The 23,349-nt window shown below is 44.3% G+C and overlaps 1 protein-coding gene and 1 long non-coding RNA gene across 5 annotated transcripts in view; one reads left to right on the forward strand and one right to left on the reverse strand.

Annotated features, from left to right (window-relative positions):
- The window catches only part of LOC119161075 (uncharacterized), a 193,920-nt gene that overhangs the window by 77,384 nt on the left and 93,187 nt on the right, over positions 1-23,349 (forward strand). The window lies entirely within an intron of this gene.
- LOC142776387 (uncharacterized) lies at positions 18,120-23,051 on the reverse strand. Its single transcript, XR_012887501.1, has 2 exons — positions 22,967-23,051; positions 18,120-22,878 (listed from the first exon to the last, which is right to left on the reverse strand). It is a non-coding gene; the product is annotated as an uncharacterized LOC142776387 (long non-coding RNA).

A 23,349-nucleotide genomic window follows, 5' to 3' on the forward strand; every position in this document is an offset into this window, starting at 1 on the left:
GTCGAAGCAGGTATCAACCACTTACTTCGTGGTCTTTGTTTCTGTTGCCAGATGGCGTGCGTGCTGCCAGGAGCACTGCGTGATGGCCTCCGAGACTGCACGCAACCTGTCAGTGTGCCATCTCGGAGGTCTAGACTGCTAAAAGCTCAAAACCGCGAGCACACTCATGAGAGCTCTGTGATCCCCAGCGTGCCTTGTGAGTTGCGGAGGTCAGGCATAGGTGAGGAGGGCATGATATAATTGTCTGTAGCGGCCTTGGTACACTGCGTGTCGCTCAATTTATGGTGCGAATGGTTTCATGATTGTCTAACCTAATTGCTGATAAAACTTTAAAAACCATTTCAGGGTCTCTTTAATGGAAGTTTGCCGAGCTGAATAAGCATTGAAGTACAAGAATGGGTAGGGCTACTTAGAGACAGGAATGCATAATGGAGATTCAGGTGGACGAGCGGCTTATGTGTAGAGATGGAGGGGCAGACACTTGATACTTCATGAGCTTGGAAAAAAGGAGGAGGTGTAAATGAACAAAGAAGAGGGATCTGTAGCTTTTGTGAGCGCTAAATGCACGTACGTTACACGAGTGAGGGACACAGGACAAGCGGTTCACTGGTCTTACACACGTGCATTTAGTACTTCCTAATGTTATGAATCAATACCAACTACCCTGAACCCAGTGCCTTCTCAGAGAAAGAGGAAGTGAAGAATTACAAAGAAGCATGTGGCTTGTGTAGGATGCTGCAAATGATGGTTGTGCCATCTGTGCATAGGCGTACCAGCTGGGGAGGGCAAGGGAGGCGTGATCCCTCCACTTTCGACAGTGGTGACTGTTCGCTGCACGCCAGAGAAAGCAACAATTGAGGCGAAGTTTTCCTTCACTATAGTATTCACTGAATTATGTTATTACGAGGGAATATTACAACATAGTGAAATTTCTCCAACATTGTAGTTGTGGCAATTTTTCTTGTAGGCTCTTGCGGTGCAGGCCACCTAAGCGGCCCTTTCGTGCTTTGTGTTGTAGCATCGCAGAGCAGGCCAGCGCTGAACAGGAGCCCAATAACATTGCATAACTTGTCCACGCTTTCGTTCCGCTGCAACTGGCTGATGCAGTTACGAATGCGAACGGGCAAACTTTTTATGGACTGCTGCTTCAAGAAAATTATTTTCTTTGATCGAAAATAGATATCATCAACGCTGCTTTGTCGAAGCTGCTGTGAGCTGATTAATGTTACTAATCTTTTTTAATGTTCTAGTGTTATCTGGAAGCACCAAAAAAGGGTTTCCGCTTTAGTCTCCGATGAACCTGATCAGCCTTGCTTATGGTAACTTGGAGCGATGGTGGCAGCTCGCAAAGTGGCGACGAACAAAGCAGTGCACTCGAGAACAGTGGGAATCTCACCTTTTCAGCTTGTTCTTTAACTTGATCCACCGGACCTAGGAGAAGGCGAAAGGGTATGGTTTTTAGCTCTATGGAGGCTTAATTGAGAGTCAGGCAAGTAGGTTCTCAGTCAACTCGTATGGTCTTTTGCAGTTCAAAATACAACTTGGTCAGCAAAGAAGCACACACGTGCAGTGCTGCTTATTTCTCTCTCTTCATCTCTCTGTCTCTCTTAGCAAGGACGAGCTCACAGAGATGTGTGTGTACACAAAATACTAAATGCCTTGATGCTGCAAGTAAAAATATTTTATTATGCTCATGTTATTTTATCTCAGAAGCTGCTATAAGTAACCGTTGATGATGTGACTGGCGGCTACTTTACTTGAATATTATTTAAAAGAATATGCTCTCCGACTATCACAAGAAGTTTTAGGTATTGTTCAGTGCATGAGTGCCCTGTTTAATGTGCATGCACTGTAATGAACACCGCTATATTTTGCAGATTCCTGACGTCATGTAAGAGGCAGGCGATTTTATGGCACACAGACAATTTTAAATGCCAAAGAATCAATGGCGAACAATATGCTGCCAAATTGAAAATAGTTTATTCTCTAACTTTTTCCATGGTTGCTTATAAGTGGTCCCTACGTGATGAATATTGTTACGTACAATCCAAATGATGCACGAATAACTGTTTATTGGGGCTAACTTGTGCCCGGCGTTTCCAAAAGGCGATCAGCTAAAGGGGTTCAATCTCCGAGAAACCCTCGAGTGGTGCACCATTTCTTTTTCATCGAAATCCCGTGCTGAGGAGGCGCGCGCCGTCACGGCCTTTTATTGTTTCATCATCAAGCCGCTGGTCTCTTGGGGTGCGCACGAACTAGCGCGCGTAGTTTGAATACTGCATTTGCCTTGCGTCAATATACATATATGTGTGTGTGTGTGTGTGTGTGTGTGTGTGTGCGTGTGTGTGTGTGCGTGCGTGTGTGTGTGTGTGTGTGTGTGTGTGTGTGTGTGTGTGTGGTGAGGCTTGCCCCTCACTCGCGAAAGAGTTGGTTCGCTCCTGCATTTATGGATTTTTTGTTACATTCATCCCTTTCTGAAGTCAATCCTTCAACCAACTGTAAAATCCCGGTGCCTCTTTGGATGCTGCATGGTTCTTCGAGGTCCGGCAGAAATTCAAGTCTGCTTCGGTTGATCTGTCTCTGGCTCACTGACTTCAATGTGTTTGTCTGAGGGAGTGAGTACTCTGTTCCTTCTCAGGATGCTGTCTTCCATCTGAACTTCATACGACCTGTCATAAATTCTCCTAATTATTGTCTTTGACTCATGCTGCTGTTTTCGTTGGTTGAACTGGGACATCCACTCACCCTTTCAAAGGCTTGGTGAATCATTCGCTTGTCTGTGATGGTAGCTCGTACTTTTCCGTCTCTTCTACATTCTTATTTCACTCACATCGACTGTTTCGGATTGCAGTAACTGTGAAGCTGTTAGCGCACTCATTTTAGTGTGGCAACTCATTGACACTTGTACTGGAGTACCATTCTTTTCTTGAAGTGATGTGTTTTGTTAATAAACAAATGTCATTTGTGGGTCTGAGTGGTTTCCATGTGCTTTTTTGGGGAGCATTTTCGCTCTGATTATGGCTGATTCAACCCTTCTGTTTGCACATGGGTAAACCGAGCTTCTTGTTTTGTGTTCGAAGTTCCAGCTCTTCTTCGAATTTTTGAATTATTTACCGGTGAATGGCAGGTCATTGTCGCTTATGAGAATTCTCGGCACCCAGTACACAGCAAAGTGAGTCCTTAGTTTCAGTATCACTTGATTCAAAACCGTCAATTTGACTTTGTCCACTTTCCAAAAGTTGCTGTAGTAATTGGCTGTAACCAAAACACTCTTTCCCTGGAGTTTGAGCATGCCTCATCTAACCCGTTCCTATGAATAGCTTGGTTCTTCATGGAGTGAAAGAGTTTCAGTTTGCTGAGCTTGTGCATACCTTTAGCATATTTCACACCTCATAATGAAGTGTTTCAATTCTGTGTTCATTCCTGGCCAGAAGACACACTCACGAGCGCATGGAAGACAGCTCTCAATTCTGAGATGCAATGTCTGGAGTTTCATTTTGCTTTCACCTCACAGAAACATTATAATAATTAGGCGTAATTTTTTGAAAATCAGGCGATTCTCAACAGGCCTTAATTCTTGGAAATGACTTTTTCAGAAAGATTTATTTCTGTGTGTCAAGTATAAGTGCATGCCTTTGGGTAGTTCATGTTTGTGTTGTGGCTAGCCTCAATGAAAGATTCACTTTAGTCTTTGCAGTAATCCATCACACTCAGTCACAGCTTTCATCTTTTCCAAGGTTTTCTTTCTCACAGGGACGTATTGCACGACGTGGATGTTCTCAAGTTCCTCTTCATTGCTTTCGTTGGGAAGGAAAGCCCTAGATATCATGTCAGCCAAGACTAATTCCTTTCCTGGTCTGTTTTTTATTGCAATGCTGTGTCTTCGCATCTGAAGGATCATGCTTTACAGTTATCTTCGAACTTGATCCAATCGTTTCTTCAGGATTGCTTGCTTCAGTGGCTTACAATCGCTCAACATCTTTGTTTCTTTTCCAAATGTATACTGATAAAACTTTTTTTAAAGTAGGACAATGACCAGAATATCCTTTTCTGTTTGTGCATAACAAACTACCATTGTCAGTGCTCGGCTGACAAAAGAGACTTGCTGTCCATTTTAAAGAAGAGCTGCTCCGAGCCAAAAATTGCTCATATCACATTGGATTTCTAGCTGCTTTGATTATTCAAAGGAAGGCTAGAAATGGAGCTCTTCTCGTGAACTCGTGCCTTTTCGAATGCTTTCTCCTGCTGCTTCCTCGTCTACTATGGTGCATTTTTGACAGTGAGTTTCTTCAAAAGCCTCAACATGCATGACAATTCAACTAGAAATCTGGAGAGGTAGTTCATTTTAGCTGAGAAGCACTGCACTCCTTCGAATCCGTTGTCTTTGGCATCTGCTGAATTGCCTTGACTTTATTTGGATCAAATTTTTCATAGTTAAGAAGGTGGTCAGTAAGCTTGGTTCGTCATCGATTACCCCCTCTTGAAAATTCAGCTTTTAGAAAACCTTGGCTTTAGTAGGATCTAGTACAACATCATTAACAGTGGACAATGTGTAACAAGCTCTCTGTAGAGCTTTGAGCACTTGTGGATAGATGGATACTCACATTGGTCCCTTTTTTTAATGCGAAGCATTCCTTAGCGAACTTCAGCGACTTTAAGCGTATCTATCTATCTATCTATCTATCTATCTATCTATCTATCTATCTATCTATCTATCTATCTATCTATCTATCTATCTATCTATCTATCTATCTATCCACGTACGACTTTTAGCTCTCCTGTCTGTTTCCATAATGGCATAACATGACTGTATGATGAGCATAAGTGACTAGTCGTAACATGAAAGTCATGACATGTATGTCATGAATGTCATGATTGACGTTTCATGATGTTACTGTTCTTGTGGTGCTTTTGGCCACATGACATGTCACAAAACTAGTATGCTGTGACGTGACTACATGGTGAACACAAGTGACACGTCGAAACAAGATAATCATGACATGCATGTCATGTAACAACGTGACTACATTCCACACTCATGATGCACTCACGGCCGTTTTGCTAGCTTCACATATATCAAGTTTGGTATTACGTGGCGTGAATGGACAGTGAAGGTAAATTACATGTCCAAGAGAGAGAGAAAAAAAAGAAGAGACAGGGAGGTTAACCTAGAAGAACTGGTTTGTTATCCTGTACAGGGGTGGGAAAAAAGGTCGGAAAGAAGATAGACATAGATATAAAATAAATTAGAAAAAAATTCACATGCGCACACATTCAGGGAGTTCCGATCACAGTCGTTTAGACAGGCCGGTTGAATGCAACAAGTGCAGGAGTGTCTTCACAGCCTTTTTCAGCGACATGAAGTCTTGCCGGTAGCGCAGGATTCTTTCTTCCGAAAGAGTCTGGTTGCCCAGTTCGTCTAGTACACTGCAGAGTGACTGTCTTTGCGTTCAGTATTGTGGGCATTCATAGAGAATGTGCCAAGTTGTTTCTTCACTGCCGCAATGGTCGCATGCAGCAGTGTCAGCCATTCTTATGCGGAACGCGTACTCGTTGGTAAATGCGACGCCTAACCATGATCTCCGCAACATAGTAGCGTCTCGTCGGCGTAATTCTAAAGGAATTCGAAGACTGAGAGTTGGGTCTGAGGTACGTAACCGTACATGGATGAAATATGACGCACAGCACGTCCATTGTGACGTGCTGTGCTTGCGAGAAAGCATGTGGAGTTTCCGTGGAGCATCAGTTCTGGAGAGTGGAATCAATATTTGATCGCTTTCAGTATGGGCAGAACAGGCAGCTCTATCGGCCCGTTCATTGCCAATTATTCCACAATGACTAGGAAGCCATTGAAAGCCTATTTCATGTGCTTTCTCAATGAATTGGTGAGTCTTTTCTGCAATCTCGAATACCAGCTGTTCGTACGGGCCGTGGCGTAAAGGTGATAGAAGGGATTGCAGTGCCGCCTTTGAGTCACTGAAAATTGTCCATTATTATGGCTGTTGATCGCCGATAAATTGCAATGCACATGAAAAGCTGTGAGCTCTGCTCTCGTCGATGTCGTAAGGTGGGAGGTCTTGAATTTTCTTGTCGTGTCTTTTATTGGTATAACAAATGATGCCGTTGAACTCTTCTGTAAAACAGAGCCATCGGTGTATACGTGTATACAGCCTTGATACATCTCGTATAACAAGTGTAGAGCAAGCTGCCTAAGAGCAGGTGACGACATATCTGCTTTTTTCTGGATTCCAGGTATAGTTAGCCTGATGTTAGCCTGAGTCAGGCACCAAGGAGGAGTTGAAGGCCTGGCGGCGGGTGTGAAGCATGTTGGCAACAATAACACACATAGATTGAGCTTGAGGCAGAGGCTTGCACTTGTCAAGCTCGGGGCACTGGGTCTGGGTATCTGCCTTGGACACGATAGGGCAAGGTAATGACTTGGCTGTACGCGAATGAGCTCACACTGGGTCGACACCTGGCCCAGACCGACTGTAGGGATCCACCTTTTTTTCACTGAACAGGATCTTTTGTATTCTTCTCATGTGCCTATCAACATACTTGTACAGTTGCATGAGATATGTAAGTTGCCGTGCGACCGTTGACTTGCCTAACATCCCAGGGGCCTAGTGGCATGAACAGTGCGAATCAAGATTGTGCATTCTTCTCTCCCTCGTTGCTTGTTGCATGCTACAACAATCACCCATAAGGCGAAATGTACACCTTTAATTTCTCTCAGTTTTGAGCCCCTCCTTCGTTGCAATCCAAGTGTATTCTTCGTGGGCTTTTATCTCCGCAGCCGGTTACTGAATTACTTGCGAAAATATGTTGTAGCTGGTGCTAGGCACTGCTTCTTTTAAACAGCTTCTCCAGGCGGGAGTGATCGCTGCTTAAGGAACAGCAAAAAGAGTGTGTGAAGCTTGCGTAATACCACCTTCTTCTCGAAAGTGTATTCTGGGACATGGAACTGCTGTAGTTCTTGGTTGTGACTCGCGTGATAACCTTCAAATAGGGATTGACTGTACACTTTATACATTCCTGGCTAACAGCCTTGACCGATAAAAGTGCAAAGCGCTGTCTGTAGCCTCTTATTACACTAAGGAAGGCTCTCAGCTGGCCTGCTCATTAACAATACGAACGATCCTTCGTCGTGACACCAAAGTTCCCTACACACACTGGACAGACTTTTAGTCTGGCTGGTGCACCACTCGCCTGCTTTTTAAGCTTCTCACCAGATACTGCATTTCCTAACACATCAACGAGACACGTCTCCAGTCAACCAGGTCTTGGAAACTGTCAGTTGACGGAAGATGTCGTAGATGCGACACTGCATGTCCAAAGCCTCTAACTTCATGACAACCTAACTGTCCTCTTGTCCCCTTGCATTGTCAGAATGCATCCTTTTTCTCCAGGGACATTTGCATTTACATACAAATGCCTCACCAGGAATACCCAATGGGCACATACCATCCTCATTGTCTCACTGGTGAAGACATGCTCACGTCATTAGATTGTGCCAGTCTAAACAAATGCTCACTTTAGACAGGCACGTTCTAGAAATGAAAGTCAACCGAATTTTATTACAATTGTTTCAGGCATTCACTAAGTGAAATTCTTTGAGAGCGATGATTTGGAGTGGTAAAAATATTGACCACAGAATTTGATTGGAAAGCAATACAACAAGAAAGTCTATTTTCTGCTGCAACAGCAGCGTACACTACATGTGACATGGCGGCAGCATTAAGTCAGTCACACTGAAGTTAATAAAAAGAAAAAGTACAGTGCATCATCGATGCATTCATTTGTACGAAACAAAGTTGACACTCAGTTTGTTTCAAACAAGTGTACGCATCGATGATGCCCTGTTCCTTGAGTGCACACTGAGTTGAAGATGTCCTGCAAGAATATTTTACAAGCTGAGTTTCACGTGGCAACATCTTCCTTGCATAATCCTGAGGTACATGCAAAAAGAATGAGCAAGGTTGGCACTAGCAAACAAGTGCTGGCAAACATAAAAATTAAAAACGAACGCAGATGACAATTACTGGCATACCTTGCGATATTTCATTCACATAGCAAGGTGTTTTTCTCTTTCCAATGAAAATGCAGCCGACGTAATGTGGTACCAAAGCATATGTAGCCACCACCACAGTTTTTTTAAGAAAACATTATGAGTTACAGTAACCACATGGGCCGTAACACTAGAATCTGAGCACTACAGTGACTTCAACAGATATTATGACTAGCATACGAGTATCAATAAGAATATAAATAGTTTTGTACTAATGTAGAAATGCAATGTAAGATTTCACTTTGCGTAGGATGTTGGTCAACACTACTTGTGTTGGTTGTGCACAAAAGCAAACTGTTTCGCATAAATGTACATCTTTTTTTTTGCTCCTCTGAAAGCATGAAACACACTTCTATTCTTATCATCATAATAGTATCCACACCGCAAGCATGCACAAGAGATTCTTTATTTTGGGCTAATGAATACTCGCACTTGAATATGTAGCGTGTGTTGCCAGAAATTATTTAGATCGAAGTGCTTCGATTTTTGTCACTTTTACTGAAAAACATGAAAGAAAAGCAGCATGCATCATTTGAAACACATGGTCCCTTTGGAGGGTGTGGCATAATGCTTAATTCTGAAGGAACACAAGCTTGTTAATGTTTGTGAAATAATAAATTGCTTTGTGTAACATGAGAAAACAAAGCATTGCAATTAAGTTCTGTGGAAACCTGCAAGGGGGCAGAATGGTTCAGAAAGGGAAACTAGACAACACCCGTTTGTGGCACGAGGCCACAAGGAAATCTGTACGGATTTCTCACAAGGGAAAGCTTCTTAATTGCCGAAAAATTTATCCTGGTCCGGCGATCGAATCAGAGACCAACGCCTTTCCGGCGCAGTCGCTCTACCAATGCGACAACAAAGTGACAGGTAGCAGAAAACAAAGGCATACAGGGGTGGCGCAAGGATTTCTTTACTATGGGGGGTCACCCGTGATACGCGAGTTCCTTCAGGGGGCAGGGACGCTGACAACTTCTGTGCTGCGTTTCAATATGTTTGCTTTTGTGGTGGCAGGGGGGGGGGGGAGCAGGTGGAAATTTTCAGGGGGCTCCAGCTCCCCACAACTCCCCCTCCCCTCCTGCTGGCACTGCCCCTAGAGGTGTACTTACTGAATGGCAGGCAACTGTTTGCCATTAGTAATCCCCTCGGCAATTTTCAGGATGCCAATTTTCCATGCAAAAATGTCGCTGCTCGAGAATTGTTAAAGTTAAACTTACCATGTAAGTGGCAACATGTGCTGTTTACACTTGCATTGAACCCCTTTAATTGTTTCAAACCAATAACTGTTATAGTAATTGGCAATGTGGTTGCAGACGCACTTCAAAAAACATTTTAGGTATTTGTTCAGTTGTAGTACCGCTGGTTCGATATGATGTCCTGCATTTGAAAGTTTTACTCTAAATTGGCAACATATTTTTTGGCTTGGGTTCAGGCGGGCTTTGAAAAAACTGATTTGGATTGATTCTTACTAAAAATTACTCCTTGGGTACAGTTTTTTTATTGGGGTTTGATGCGACACCATGGTGTTACTACAAATAATGAACGAGCAAATAACTTGCGAAGAAGGCATCTTACAACATGCATGCCAACTAGTATAAGCATGACGTGCACAGTGCCATCCTCGACGACCCACTTAAGGTTGCTTTCAGTGAAATAAGTTACAATTCCCATGATTTGTCAGGCTTAGTGCTTAAAAGCTCGTGCTTGGACATAGCTGAGATTTTGTTTTGAGGACATCAGGAGTTGGGAGGGAGGCAATATAATCACGATGTATATACAAATGTGAGTGTACTAGATCTCGCACAATCAAACTGAATCATTTTATATCCTTTAGCTTGTTTGTGGTCTGTAGCATAGGCAATATCGGAAGGAATGAAGCATTACTTGTTATGTGTGTATTTGCATTGAGTATGTGAAGGCACGATCAACTGACCTTTAGCACAATGGCTTGGCTGCTGTGGCTTTATAACAACACAGAGTCTTAAATTGTTTTCATAGTGTTGATGGGGCTGCTTTCATTATACTTGTTTATATGAATAGCTTACTGTAAAACATGCTCATAGTATCACATTTTCATGCAACGTATTCTGCACTGTTTTAAAGGGGTGCCCAAGAACTGCGAGTCTGTACTACAATCCAAGAACAACGTGACATGTTTTCCTGCGTACCCTATGCTATATCATGTGCAAGCTGCTAATAAACTACCTTGTGTAATGCAATCGTTATCGTCTTTCATTAGAGGATGCCAAAGTTATTCAGACAAAATAATGAATTGATTGCCCATACCTTGCAGCAGTTTACAATTGGTACGATAGCACATGTGGCTCAATGTTCTATCCTATGTCATTTGTTGCAAGCTTTCATCTCATTGTCCATTTAAAGCTTGCTAGAAGAAATGCACATGTGCTAGAAGGCAAACCTTTTTTTCTATGACGCCACTGAATCTATTTTAAATTTGAATGAGTATATTATCTTGGTATAGCTTAGAATGAAATACAGATACTGGGCAGCTGTGCATGTCATTTCATTTTATAGTTTTTAGCAAGTGCTGACCTTTTGACACTTTATCACTGTGCTATACATTTTTTAAATAAAGTTTAGTGGCAGGTGGTCAGCCACCAGGACCTTGTTTTGTAGGTTTTGGTGCCCCCTCTGTACTTGTAATGCTTTATACTCAATAAATGCATGAATTAAATTTGATTGACGATTGATTGATTGATTTGTGGGGTTTAACGTACCACCATATGATTATGAGAGACGCCGTAGTGGAGGGCTTCGGAATTTCGACCACCTGGGGTTCTTTTACGTTCATCCAAATAGGAGATTTGGCACTATGCATCACCACTGTGAGAAGAAGAAATACCACAGATTGATTTTTATCTACTGCTATTTGTTCTCACTGTGGTGATATCAAAAAGCAATTATTAAAATCAATATTGAATTTGTATAAGGATGCAGTGATAGTCTGATTCAAGACAAGGGAAGGCCATGAGCAACATATATATTTACTGCAAATAAAAACACTTTTTTCTCAATAACGTGATTGTTCTGAAGCAAAATTTTCTAGTGAAACAACAGCTACTGATAGAGTATTTCACATATTACAAAACACTGCAAGTAATCATCTTCTTGGGGTGTGCATGAGCATGTTGAGCCATTCCTGTTCTGCTACATGGCAACAAACTGTCACAGACGGACTAAATGTCTCATTATGCTGACTCAAGAAGGGCTTGCAATTTGCTGATGATGCTTCAGTATAACAGGAGCAATATGAAAGAGACTCATGTTATCGGCAGAAAACACTTCATGTTATCAGCAGAGAACAATTAGTGATCTACCCACTACATTTGCATTACTACCACAGGTGACAGAACGAAACGGCTCAATCGGCTTGTAAAGCATGACTGATATTTGATTTTAGGATGATACAACAAAAACATTAGCATGCCAATGCCCCATCTCAACTCCACATGTCACATCATGTTCACCCTGTAGCTAGTGGAAAGAGGTTATGCATACACATGTTATGCTTAGTAGGGCAAGGCATACAACGTTGATGCAGCCCAGTGTGAAAGCCAAGGGTTGGCACACCGGGCTCACACCCTCCTCTCTTTTTTGAATATTTCCCCCGTAGTATACAGAGTGCAAAATGACGCTCGATCACATCCACGGACTGGGCCCCACTTAAGATCATAGTGGTGCCCCTCCTCCCATTCCATGCCCACAAAAATTTTTTTTTAATCTGCCTACACCCCGGCGGCAGCCCACATACATTCTGGTGCTCACTTTAGTGTTGTCGATCGTTGCCGTGACCACGTGTACGCATAATGTGAAGGCACACAATTCATGCACATTTAGAATAGAAGGACATGTGTACAAAAAAAATAAAGTGCTGAAGCGCAAGCACTTTCACACCAGTCAGAATTCAGGATAATGTGGCAGATTTTGCAAAATAGTCTATACTGGTTAACTTGGCAGCCAAAAAAAGAAGACATCACAAATTGTATCACAAGTTGTCCCGAGGACAGCTAGTTAAAGCCAGGGCCATGCCTTGTGCCAATATAATGGTCTTGCGCAGTGTATTACAATACGTTGTGGCTGTTCTTGTTCATGCAGCCAGAGTTAAAGCGAACACAATAGTTCTCTCTGCCTACTGAGGAGTGAACAGATTTTGTCTCTTTGAAGCCTTACACATTTCAGCACATTTACATTTTTAGCAAGGTTTCTTTGCAAGAACCTTAAAGTTCATGAATTGCAGAAGTGACAAATGATTTGAATTTGCTGATACAATTATGCCCCAAAATGACTGCTAGCTGCAAATGTGTTTCAGACGGAGACCTTGTGCACAGCTCAACTGATCATAGAGGGAACGCCTTAGATGCTGCCCATGTTTTACTGCATTTGACACCCTGCTCCAGCTAGCAGAATATGAAATGGAGGAATTCAGGCTACCGTGAAGAGACTGAGATATTGAATGAGAAAGAAAGTTTACCTTAGAGTAAGCACAAATTTGCGTCAATGAACAAGATTCATGGTTTCATTGGCGTCCAAAAAGAAAAAAATGGATTTCATTCAAACATTCCTTTCACTGGATTACTGGGAACATAGCCAAACAGATGATTTCCTGCTAACAATTACTCAAGCAGGGGAAAAGGGAGTTGAAGCACAAAGATTTGTCATGCATCATCCACAGAACATTCAAGTGAGTGGAGAAACCTAATATTCTGAAATGAAAACCTGGTTATGACATCATGTTAGTGTCCATGTAGCATTGAGGCTGTGTTGGGGTATGTAATGAACCATATTGCCAATAGGAAAAGATGATGAGGTGAGCAACAGGAATGTCGTAGGGAATGGGTTATAGCAAATAAATTGTGAAACCTTCAAATGAGTTAAAATAACAGTGAGGTTTGTGGTGTCATTTTTTTACGTACACCAGTAAAAAATGTAGACACGTGTTTTCGACACCACCAAGGTGTCTTGCATAAAGTATAAACACATATTACGCTTCCTATTTGGATTCTTTTAAAAACAAGCTATAGCGCCGCTCATATGATGCATGACTACTTGATAAGCACATACATTTAATTCTAGCTTTAATGAATATATCACACATGCTAAACATTTTCTTCTAGGCTGAAACTTCAATTACTTCAATACTTGTCGAGGTCATTGTGACATGTTATAGAGCAAACTTGTGCGACACGGTTCGTGCCGTGCCTCTCGTTCCCGAATGGGACTGTGAGAGGGTGAATGCGTTGAGCAGGGGCTGAGCCCCGAACTCTGTGAGGGCACGTTTCCAATGCTTCCACGCCAAAGGCAATGGTAAGCGCCGGTGGGCAGATGAACGGCTTGAGCTGGCAAAATGGGCCATCACAATAGCCACCATTCGCAATGTCCACAACGATCCCGGTTTTGAGGAGGAAGTCCCGACCGAGAATCACTGGACCATTGATCCCTGGAAGATGAACAATACGACAGCGTCTCATTCGATCTCCCCATCTGACAGTCAACCTTGCAGCGCCTGCTGAATGGGCCACACATTTCGCAAGAAGGAATGTCGCTCGGCTGTTCCGCAAGCGTACTGAGTACTTCTGGAAGTGGGACAACACCTGTTCACCGAACAACGAGGTGCTAGCACCTGTGTCTAGCAACGCCGAAAATTCGAGGCCGGCAATGTTGACCGGAATGAACGGCGCGTGCGCATCAGTAAGAAAAGTGCTTGCCCTGTATGCAGAAGGAAGAAGCAAAGGTTCGGTCGCTCGTGCATTCACACACGACCCGCAAACCCATTTCCCTGCCTCGCAGGAGGCCTGGATCTGGTTCTCTCCCTTGTTATGTGCCCTCGTTCAAGGCAGCGGTAACAGCGTACTCCATCACGGTCTGTTTTCCCCGATGGAGCAGCCTCTAGCTGTCGTGATCGGCTCGCGACGTTATCGCAGGATACGTTTCTGCGAGGGTCACCTTCCACATTACGTTGGGTCGGAAAGCGTCCCTGTGTGGAGGTTTCAGGTGGTGCAGCGCAGGCTGCCCGCCTTTCATGCCTATAGGGACCAAGATCGCGACCGCTTCAATTCCCAAGCACAGCCGGTTGGTGGTGGTAGTGGTTAGAGGAGGAAGAATACACTTAATTTCTGCAACCCGGTAGGGATCACGGCACAGGCGGCGCTGTGAGGCTGTTGCCGGTGGGGTAGGGTCATGGCTCCTCTCCAAGAGCAGCATGGCTCAAGGCCATCGCTGGCTGGCGGTGGCGGGTGATGGGCATGGGCAGCGAGAAGGTCACGTTGAATGCTTCGCCTCGGTGGCCAACTCCTCCAAATCACAGAAGTGGCCGCCACGCAGTTATGCCGAAAAAGTCGGATGTGCCTGCCATATCACCTGTTCGACGCGCTCCTCGTTCGAGGCTCACCGATAAAGTTTATCTATCGCACGTACATATTGTCATGGGTATAAAAAGGTACCTCAGGTACAGATGCAGAAATGATGCAGAAGGGATGAAGACGACGATGTTGTTCTGAAGCCGTGTCTGGACTGCCCTGTTGTCCTGCATCCTTGCCCACTGTGTGCAGTGTTAGTCCAACCAGCGTTAAATATTTTTTGTGGAAATGCGGGGTAAAATTCCGACTCTGGATCTCCATATAGGGGACGTCAGCTTCGTCCAGCCACGATGCCTGAAGGCAGTGCGCCGTCTGTTCAGTCTACGCCTGCTCTGTCACCTGTGATCCCTTCTCATCTTCTCGATCCAGGTACATTTTGCGGCACCGACACAACTGACGCTGACGGGTGGCTCGTAACTCGTCAACGTCAGCAAGCAATAATACAGATGGGATGAGACGCTTATGCTGGCCAAAATCATCTTTTATCTGCGAGGTACTGCACGCGGCTGATACGAGACGCACGAGGAAGACCTGACGAGTTGGGACATGTGCAAACAGAAGCTCCGTGACTTTTTCGGCCGGTCAGTTGCTCCGCAAATGGCAGCCAGGCAGGAACTCGCGTCATGAGTTCAATCTTCCACCGAGTCGTACGTCACCTATATCCAAAACATGCTCGCCTTGTGTCGGAAGGCCGACAAAGACATGACCGAACTAGACAAGATCAGCAATGTGTTGAAAGGCATAGCCGACGATGCCTTCAACATTTTGATGTGCAAGAACTGTACCACCATTGACTCAATTGTCAGTGAATGTCGGCGGTTCGAACAAGCCAAAAGCAGGAGAATCACTCAAAGTTTTTTTTGCCGACTCCCGAACATCGCTGCGACTTCTTCCTGCGAGGATCCTGTGGCGCCACGTCCATTCGTGAATCCTCCAAACATCACAAGAATTGTCCGCCAGGAGCTAGCAGCCATGGCTCCTTCTGCTTACCAACCCCCTGTGCCTGACAACTTGTCCCCAATATCTCTTATTCGGGATGTTGTGCGACAAGAGTTTGCCAACATGGGCGTCTTAGTTCGCCCAAACTCCAGACACGGCCGCACAACAACATCGTCGTCTTCATCCTTTCGGCGTCATTTCTGCATCTGTGCCTGAGGTACCTTTCTATACGCGTGACAATATTCCTGTAAATACTCGTCAGAAGCTTGCGTACTCAGCTTGATCTCTCGCTGCGTCTACTTTCGTAGTCAGCTGGTACGAATTCACGCAAAAAGCCGTCGCGAAATTTCTCGAGGGTTGCTGCAGGGTAGCCGGTAAGCCGATACCATCTCGCCGCCGTGTCAGTCAGTGCATCTGCAACAACACGTTTGAGCACCACCTGATCATCCAAACCCATTGTTCGCTGATAACGTGACAGAGAGTCGAGGGCGGTGAGCAGATCACCGTATCCGATGTTGGCTGGCACAGGCAGCATAACTGTGGGGTGACCGCTTTTCGGACTAGCCGAAAGTGTTGCACAGCTCCCGAAAGTGCTTGGATCATATGCACGGCGTTGTGCAGCGTCTGTGACGTCGCATCGGCTTTGCAGGAAGCCGTTGGTGCGTTAGCGGAGCGGTCGAGCAAAGGTGAGCAGTATCCCAGCTCTCTCCGTGGGGTGGTTTCAAACGGACCACCGTCCTGCGCGCCACTCCCAGAGCAAAAGAGGCTCCTTGTGGGATTGGCCTGTTGTCAAACATAATGCGCACTTGGTGCAGCTACCATCGAAAATTCAGGCATCTTCTCAGCATGCGTTCGAAGTGTCGGTTGTATGGCTTAGGGTGGACAAAAGTCGGTGAGGGCCAAAGCCTGCGCCCCGTTGATTCCGCAGGGAAGCGACTGTGAGTGCTGTGCCAACGAACTGCCATGCATGCTGAAGGGTGCATTAGCAGTCGGAGGCACTTGTGCATACCGTGCGCATAGGGCAACAGTCCCATTCCGAAACGACGCACCATCTCCAAAGGGAGTGGATATAGTGTTACGACCGGGGTTTGCAGGCACCGTAGGTCCGGGATGAAGTTGTCGAGGCAGGAGGAAGAGAGACTTGAAGAGGGTTTATTTACGTTATGTACATGGGGAGCCCTCGTACATGACGAGCTCTTTCTTTCATGGCGAGCTCTCGAATCTGGCGTTCCTCTTCATGGTGCTCCTTCGAATGAGCCGGGTGGCTCATTATAACGGGTATGTTCAACCCAGATCTTTAGATCAGGGAACATATGCAGAGGTTACTGTCCAATCACAGATCACACACAGCCGGCGAGGGTGAAGAGCAAGCACGGCCCACGTGAACGTCCAATATTTAGGCGTGACTCTGCACTTCAAGGGGGTGCCAGCGGGGCCCTTCCCCGTCGTGTATGTGCCACTGGTCAATGCGTGCCAAGCTGATGTCAGCATACATCAAAGGTTCCGCCGATCTGTTCGCTCAATTAACGGGGCGATTTGCGGCTGCCACCACAGCATCTTTCAAGGAAGCTGCTGTATTTGTTGTCCTCTTTCGAACGGCTTCGCCTTCCTTTCGTTTGCCTCTTTCTTGGGGACTTTCGACGCAAAAATTTTGGTCTGTCTGTCTGTCTGTCTGTCTGTCTGTCTGTCTGTCTGTCTGTACATTTGTCTATTTGTTTACTCCTAACGGTATCGGGTACATTTGTCTATTTGTTCACTCTTAGCAGTACCGGGTACTTGAAACGTCCGACCCCATCTGCAGCGCCCACCAATGTTGATCAAGTTTTAGCGTTCATACTGGTAGAATCGTCATATAATAAGCAATTATTGCGCAAGCCTGGGGCACCATAATAACACGTATTCTGCATGTGCATCTTTTACTAGAAAAGGCATACATAGGTAATTTTAAGGACCGTACCCAAGTAACCACGGATATCCGGTAGGAATACGTCGGGACGTCCGTCTCGGATATTCCGGACATCCATCAGATATCCGCGGACGTACAATGTACGTCCAATGGACATACTGTGAATGTACAAAGGTAACAAATTTGTACGTTCGCTCGTCATCCGTCTTGGACAGCCGACACGGACATTAAAAGGACCATCAGGGGATATATTATACATATACACAGGTACATATATGTTCATAATAGATATGTATATTGATTTCTTATTCATTGTGCATAAATAATCTACCCCGTAATGGTCCTTTGAATGTCCATACGGCCTGTCCGAGGCTGATGTTGAGCGAGCACAAATACCTAGCTATATATATATGTGTGTGTGGGTGTGGTAATATCGAGGGTCCTTGAGGTTTTGTGCACTCTCGCAATTGATGCTTGAACGTCTTTCACAAGAACCCTTTTGCTGCAGATTAAATATCAAAGAGCTAAAATTATTTCTGGTGCAATGCTAAATTAAAACAAGATTCATGGACACAAATAAGGTGACGACTAGGGATCCGGAGTGCCAATTACCAGCTGTTTATTGATGGTATAAGCTAGAAAAAACAATCATGCACAGCGACGTGAAAGAGTACAGCGAACTTTCATGCCACTGTGCATGCTTAGAAGCTTATTTGTTTTCAAGCTTTTACCATCGATAAAACAGAATAACATATGTTTGGCAAACTTAGGCATCAACTTGCCCAGGAACAAGTGCTAAAGCGTAAGAAGATTGGGCTCACACAAGGTCTCAGATGCAATAAAATGTTTATTATCATTAGGTCAAATCATGTACTCTAGTAATAATGAATAAATAAATTAAGCCAACACTAATTAAATCAAGTACAATGTTCAAGTTGAAGTGTGAACACAATGATGAGAATAGAAGCACAGCTCCACACAATTCTAGCAGTGAAGGTAATACAATGAAAGAAGTTAACTGTGATTATTTCATTTTGTAATATCAAAATTAAAACTTACAGGGTCATAAAGACACAAGCTTTGGTACAAACAAAAAATGTCAAGAACATTTAGCAAGAAATAAAAAAGGTTTAAGTTAAAAACTGACAAAATCCAGTATGATGCAAAACACCATTACAATACAATACTGCAGAACAGGCGACAAATATGACTGTTGCAAAAATACAAAAACAAACATGAAATGGGAAATACCAAAAAAATGTATAAGACAAATTCACATCATGGAAAGCACAGGGCTCAATTCCATCACATGCTGAAAATGGATGACACAGTTTTATTGTTTATTAAGTACAATAAACATTAATCATACATAAAACTGTCGTTCGCCCAGAAGCATTTTAGAGCTCTACATAGAACAATGCAATGGGACAATTAAGATACCCTTATGACATGGATATCTCTTAAACACTATGAACAGTCCTCACATAGACATCAGTTTTAATTCAAGCACAACCAATACACCTCTTTATCTTTGGAGAATGTGAATGTTTATTGCACAATAGTGGCTGTTTCGTTTCACTGCTAGCACAATATGGTGACCAAATAACTGTCATATTAAAGGGGTAGTGCCACCATTTTTTTTTAAGGACAGTTTACTCTGCCCTACAAATCTCCTGTGTATAGAGATAGCTCGGAGCAAGTGTGAAGTACAGCAAATGCCGAGATAGATTATTTTGGAATTAAAGCCAGAAGGGTGTCTTGAAGGGCCAGTTGATACACGATTTGCATGAGCGCATGACTCAAACTATGTACCTAAGAGACGACAAAAATTTATTGTCTTTCCTGTGCTGAGCAAAGCACCAGGAAATACCCAGCACAAGACAAAAAATTTCCGCCATCCCTTACGCACGCGGTGCGAGCCATGCACTCAAGATCGTTAGCAAAGCAGGCGTAAGGCTTTCTCGGCAGCCTATGCGAAAAAGTAAAGTAACCCCAAAGAGCATGCGTGCATAAAGAAGCACAGGACACAGTACGAGGAATGCATTAACAATGTATTACGACATCCCGTTGTCATGTGGCTACACCTATGCTGGACAGACCAGTCAATGTTTGAACGATCACCTGAATGAGCACCCGTTCAATCTCAAGACTTCAACAAGCAGCACCTTAGCAGCCCATTGTTCCTCGTGCAGCTGCACCCAGCTCTTCCATAATTGAAAGATGCTTTCACGATATCGTAACAAGATCGAGTGCGAAATCAACGAAGCCTTCCATATTAGGAAGAAAGGACACGTGTGTCAGTGAGCCTCCACTTGCCCTCCTCGAAAAAGAGAACATGTTTCTGAGCTGTTAACTTTGGACATTTTGACTCGTGAGAGATTCATCTTGCTTTTCATCTTTATGAGCAAGTGTTGTAGTCCTATTTGTTTTTGCAGCTCTATATTTTCCCGTGTAATAAACACACACACAGTTGTTCCTCAGTTCCATTGTTCCTCAGTGTTGTGCGGTCATTCTTTCTTCGTCCCAATTTAGTGCCATTTTTCCCTCAGTACTAGTAAAGCCAATTTTCCCAAGGTGCACCTCGCGACATCGACACTAGCTTGACGTCAGGCTACAGTACTAATTCTGGCGACATCATACAGGATACTCGCCTGGCCATGGGAACATCACAATTTCTTGCTCCAGCATGTGAAGAGCTCATATCGCGACTTGAGAGTACAGTAGGAACCAAGACTAGTTTTTAATAACATGTTGTAATTACTTTTTCAGGGAGCACTTACACTTATTTTCTAGGATCAGCAGGGCTTGGCTTAACATTTAACGCAACGGTGGTATAGTGTCTAAGGTACTCAGCTGCTGACCCGCAGGTCGCGGGATCAAATCCCGGCTGTGGCTGCTGCATTTCCGATGGAAGCGGAAATGTACGCCCGTGTGCTCAGATTTGGGGGCACGTTAATGAATCCCAGGTGGTCGAAATTTCCGGAGCCCTCCACTACGGCGTCTCTCATAATCATATGGTGGTTTCGGGATGTTAAAGCCCGCATATCATTTAACGCAAGAAAACAACAAATTAAAACTTTCATGTAACAACCACTTAAAGGGGAACTCCGGCGTTTTTTCAATATTAACTGATTTCAATAAAACTTTAAACATGTGTTTTCATTGGTACCGTGATAATATGTGCCAAATTATGCACCCTAAGTCATTCAGTTTCTTGGAAAACAAATTTTAAAATTAGTAGCCGATTCTGCAATCACACTAGTAAACGCAGGCCACCCTGTGCATGTGACGTAAGGGCCTACTCTTTTTGGAAAACCCTGCATTCCCCGGCAGACAGATGCAACGTGCGCTTTCTTCTACGAGGTGACAACGCTAGCACAGTTAAGTTTTGTCAGCTGTATACAACGTGTTCGTCATCGTTGATGTCGGTCTTACAATATTGAGCAACAAGAAAATCGATTCGGGGCATGTCAGATGCTTCACGCGCCGGCGGGTCGAAATCAAAAAGCGATGCTTCTGCGCTGAGATAGTAGCTGCAATCATTGCTGAACTTGTCACTAGTAAGTTCAGATGCTCTGGCACAGCTTGCTTCTGCGTCGATATCGCCAACTTGCTTTTCGCGCATCAGAAGAGGAATGTGAGCTATGTGTGCAACCTAGCAAGCCGCGGCGGGGTGTAGCCGATCTCGTGACGTCATCAGCGACGAATTCTCGAGACGTCATCTGATACCCACCATGGATGACAGAGCAGCTTCCCATTTTGGTCTTTGTTTTGACTTGTCGCTTATTGCTTAATTAAAATTACTGACGAGTACCTGGGCAAAATTAACCACCTTAGCCTTTGCAGGATTGTCAATACAATTTGAAAACAGCATTATCTCAGTATGGTCGAAAATGCACCGGAGTTCCCCTTTAAGAAAACAAAGCGTCTCTTCATAGCAAAGCGGTGTGTCAAAAACTGTTGAAGAGTAATCTATCCTAAATGCAATCAATTCTTCTTTTAGTGCCCTCAAGACAGATGAAGCAGTGGAATAGTAACAAATTTTCCGTGCCAGGGTAACCTAGCAACCTTGAATACATTTATTAATGGCCAACATTTAACACCAGAAAGCTATGAAACCACAAAAACATCAATGGTGCCAGAAATAAATGGCTTCTCATACAAGTTTTCTTTTACTTTGAATTCACGGCCAATGATGCAGGGCACCTTTTGGCACATATGGTGCTAACAACACATTAAGGTGAGAGAATTGTCTGCGCTTTGCAGGCCCAAGGCATTATGTCTAAAGGACTACTTAGCCAAGCATTATGCAGCTTTTTCGCAATCCCCAAACACAACAGGTGCATATAGTCCAGTGGTGCAGAGGTCACACAGTCTATGGGCAGTGATGGTAATACTGATGCGCCCCGGTGATGGTCAGAGTCAATCTGACGCCTGAAAGAATCATCCGTACGCAAAGTGGATGGCGTAGTAGGGAAGCTGAGTCGACTGTTTCTGTATGTACCCTCAGCTGTGCACTTAGGACACCCAGAATAACCTGTATGTCCTTTAATCTGAAACACAAATGATCGTGCTGGGGCATCCAAAACAAAACACTTCAAAGAAACATCAATTAGGTGCCCATGAAAAATCATTCCTTGGGAAAGAAGCTGTTGCAGGTCACTGACAAGTTTGTTGAGAAACTCATTGGCTGAAGCAGGCTTTCCTGGGCCTGCGAAAATTCCAACTACAAAGGGTGGTATTCTTCGATCTTCACGAATCATGCACTGTATGGGCCACAACTGCATGGTGGAGCTTTTGGAAATTGGCAGCCCGTCAATGTTAAAGGCAAGAGAAACATGACTGCCTTCATAACGTGCTTTTGACAAAGCATTCTCGAGGCTTTTCTGTAGCCCAAAGTGGCAGTAATGTCCCGGTACCATTTAACTGACAACAGGTGCACGCTGTGTATCTCTAGGCGTGGCGAGAAGAGTATGAGCGTCGCTAGGCAGAGATGAAGAATCGAAAGTACTGACCTTGAGAATTTTTAGAAGAGCGGACAAAGCTGTATGAGTAACATTTTCTTTGATGACCCAACTGCGCAGTGACACAACAAAATCTTTGTGCTTTGACAATGCATCAGTGGAAGATGAACAAACAGGTACCTCCGGGACTCCGCTTACAGGAGAAGGCACATCGCTGAGTTGCATTGGCGAGCCTTCGGGTTCAGTGTGCGATGCTCCGGTGGACGAACAGGGTGAACATTTTGGTAGGCGATGTGTCCGTTGAGTAACTTTCGGTGACGCAAGGCGAACTGCCCTCAGGGGGCGCCGAGCTGCAGCAATCCGCCTGAGTAGCTGCTGATGTAGCCGCAGTGTTTTCGTCAGCCCCAGGCACGCAAATGCTCGCACACTCACTGGCACAGCATGTGATACTGCATGCGCGTAGTGTACCACATGCACTACTGCATTGTTCGAAGTTCCCGATTCCTTCAGACGTTGACGGCTGGCTGCCGGCTTGAAATCCGAAATCCCGAAATATTGCCTTTGTTTGCAATGACGCTTTCTTGCGCGTGTAAGACTTTTCCTTCGCTTTAGGCATGCTGGCACCTGCGACGGAAACACATTGTAGTACTCATACGAAGTTCTGAAGTCTTTGACTGTATTCTTAATAAATAAATAGATGTAGCTGTCTTACCTCCGTAGCTGGGGAAGAAAATAGAATCGTATCTGCACTGGCGCTACAAGCACGCCGCCATTATCCACAGGACTAACAAAACAAATCCAGTGGCTTGGCTTGACTGGGCGATGGCTCGCCAAACGAAACTTTTTTTTTCTTCGCTGTTTGGATAGATCACCGTCAATATAAACAACGTCGTTAACGTAGCTTTATAATATTTAACAATTAGGCGGTGTATTACAACCGTTTTTGATGATAATTATTATCAAATAACCTAAATTGAAAACGCCATTTTTGTGACTTGTTTCAGTTTTTGAGAGAGACATTTGCGACGCGGCAGCAGTGTCATCGCTAGCACCGTGTGTATCACCTTCCTCCGTGGTGTACCGCATGTAACTATT

The sequence above is a fragment of the Rhipicephalus microplus genome, chromosome X (assembly GCF_043290135.1).
Source record: "Rhipicephalus microplus isolate Deutch F79 chromosome X, USDA_Rmic, whole genome shotgun sequence".
Lineage (NCBI taxonomy): Eukaryota > Metazoa > Arthropoda > Arachnida > Ixodida > Ixodidae > Rhipicephalus > Rhipicephalus microplus.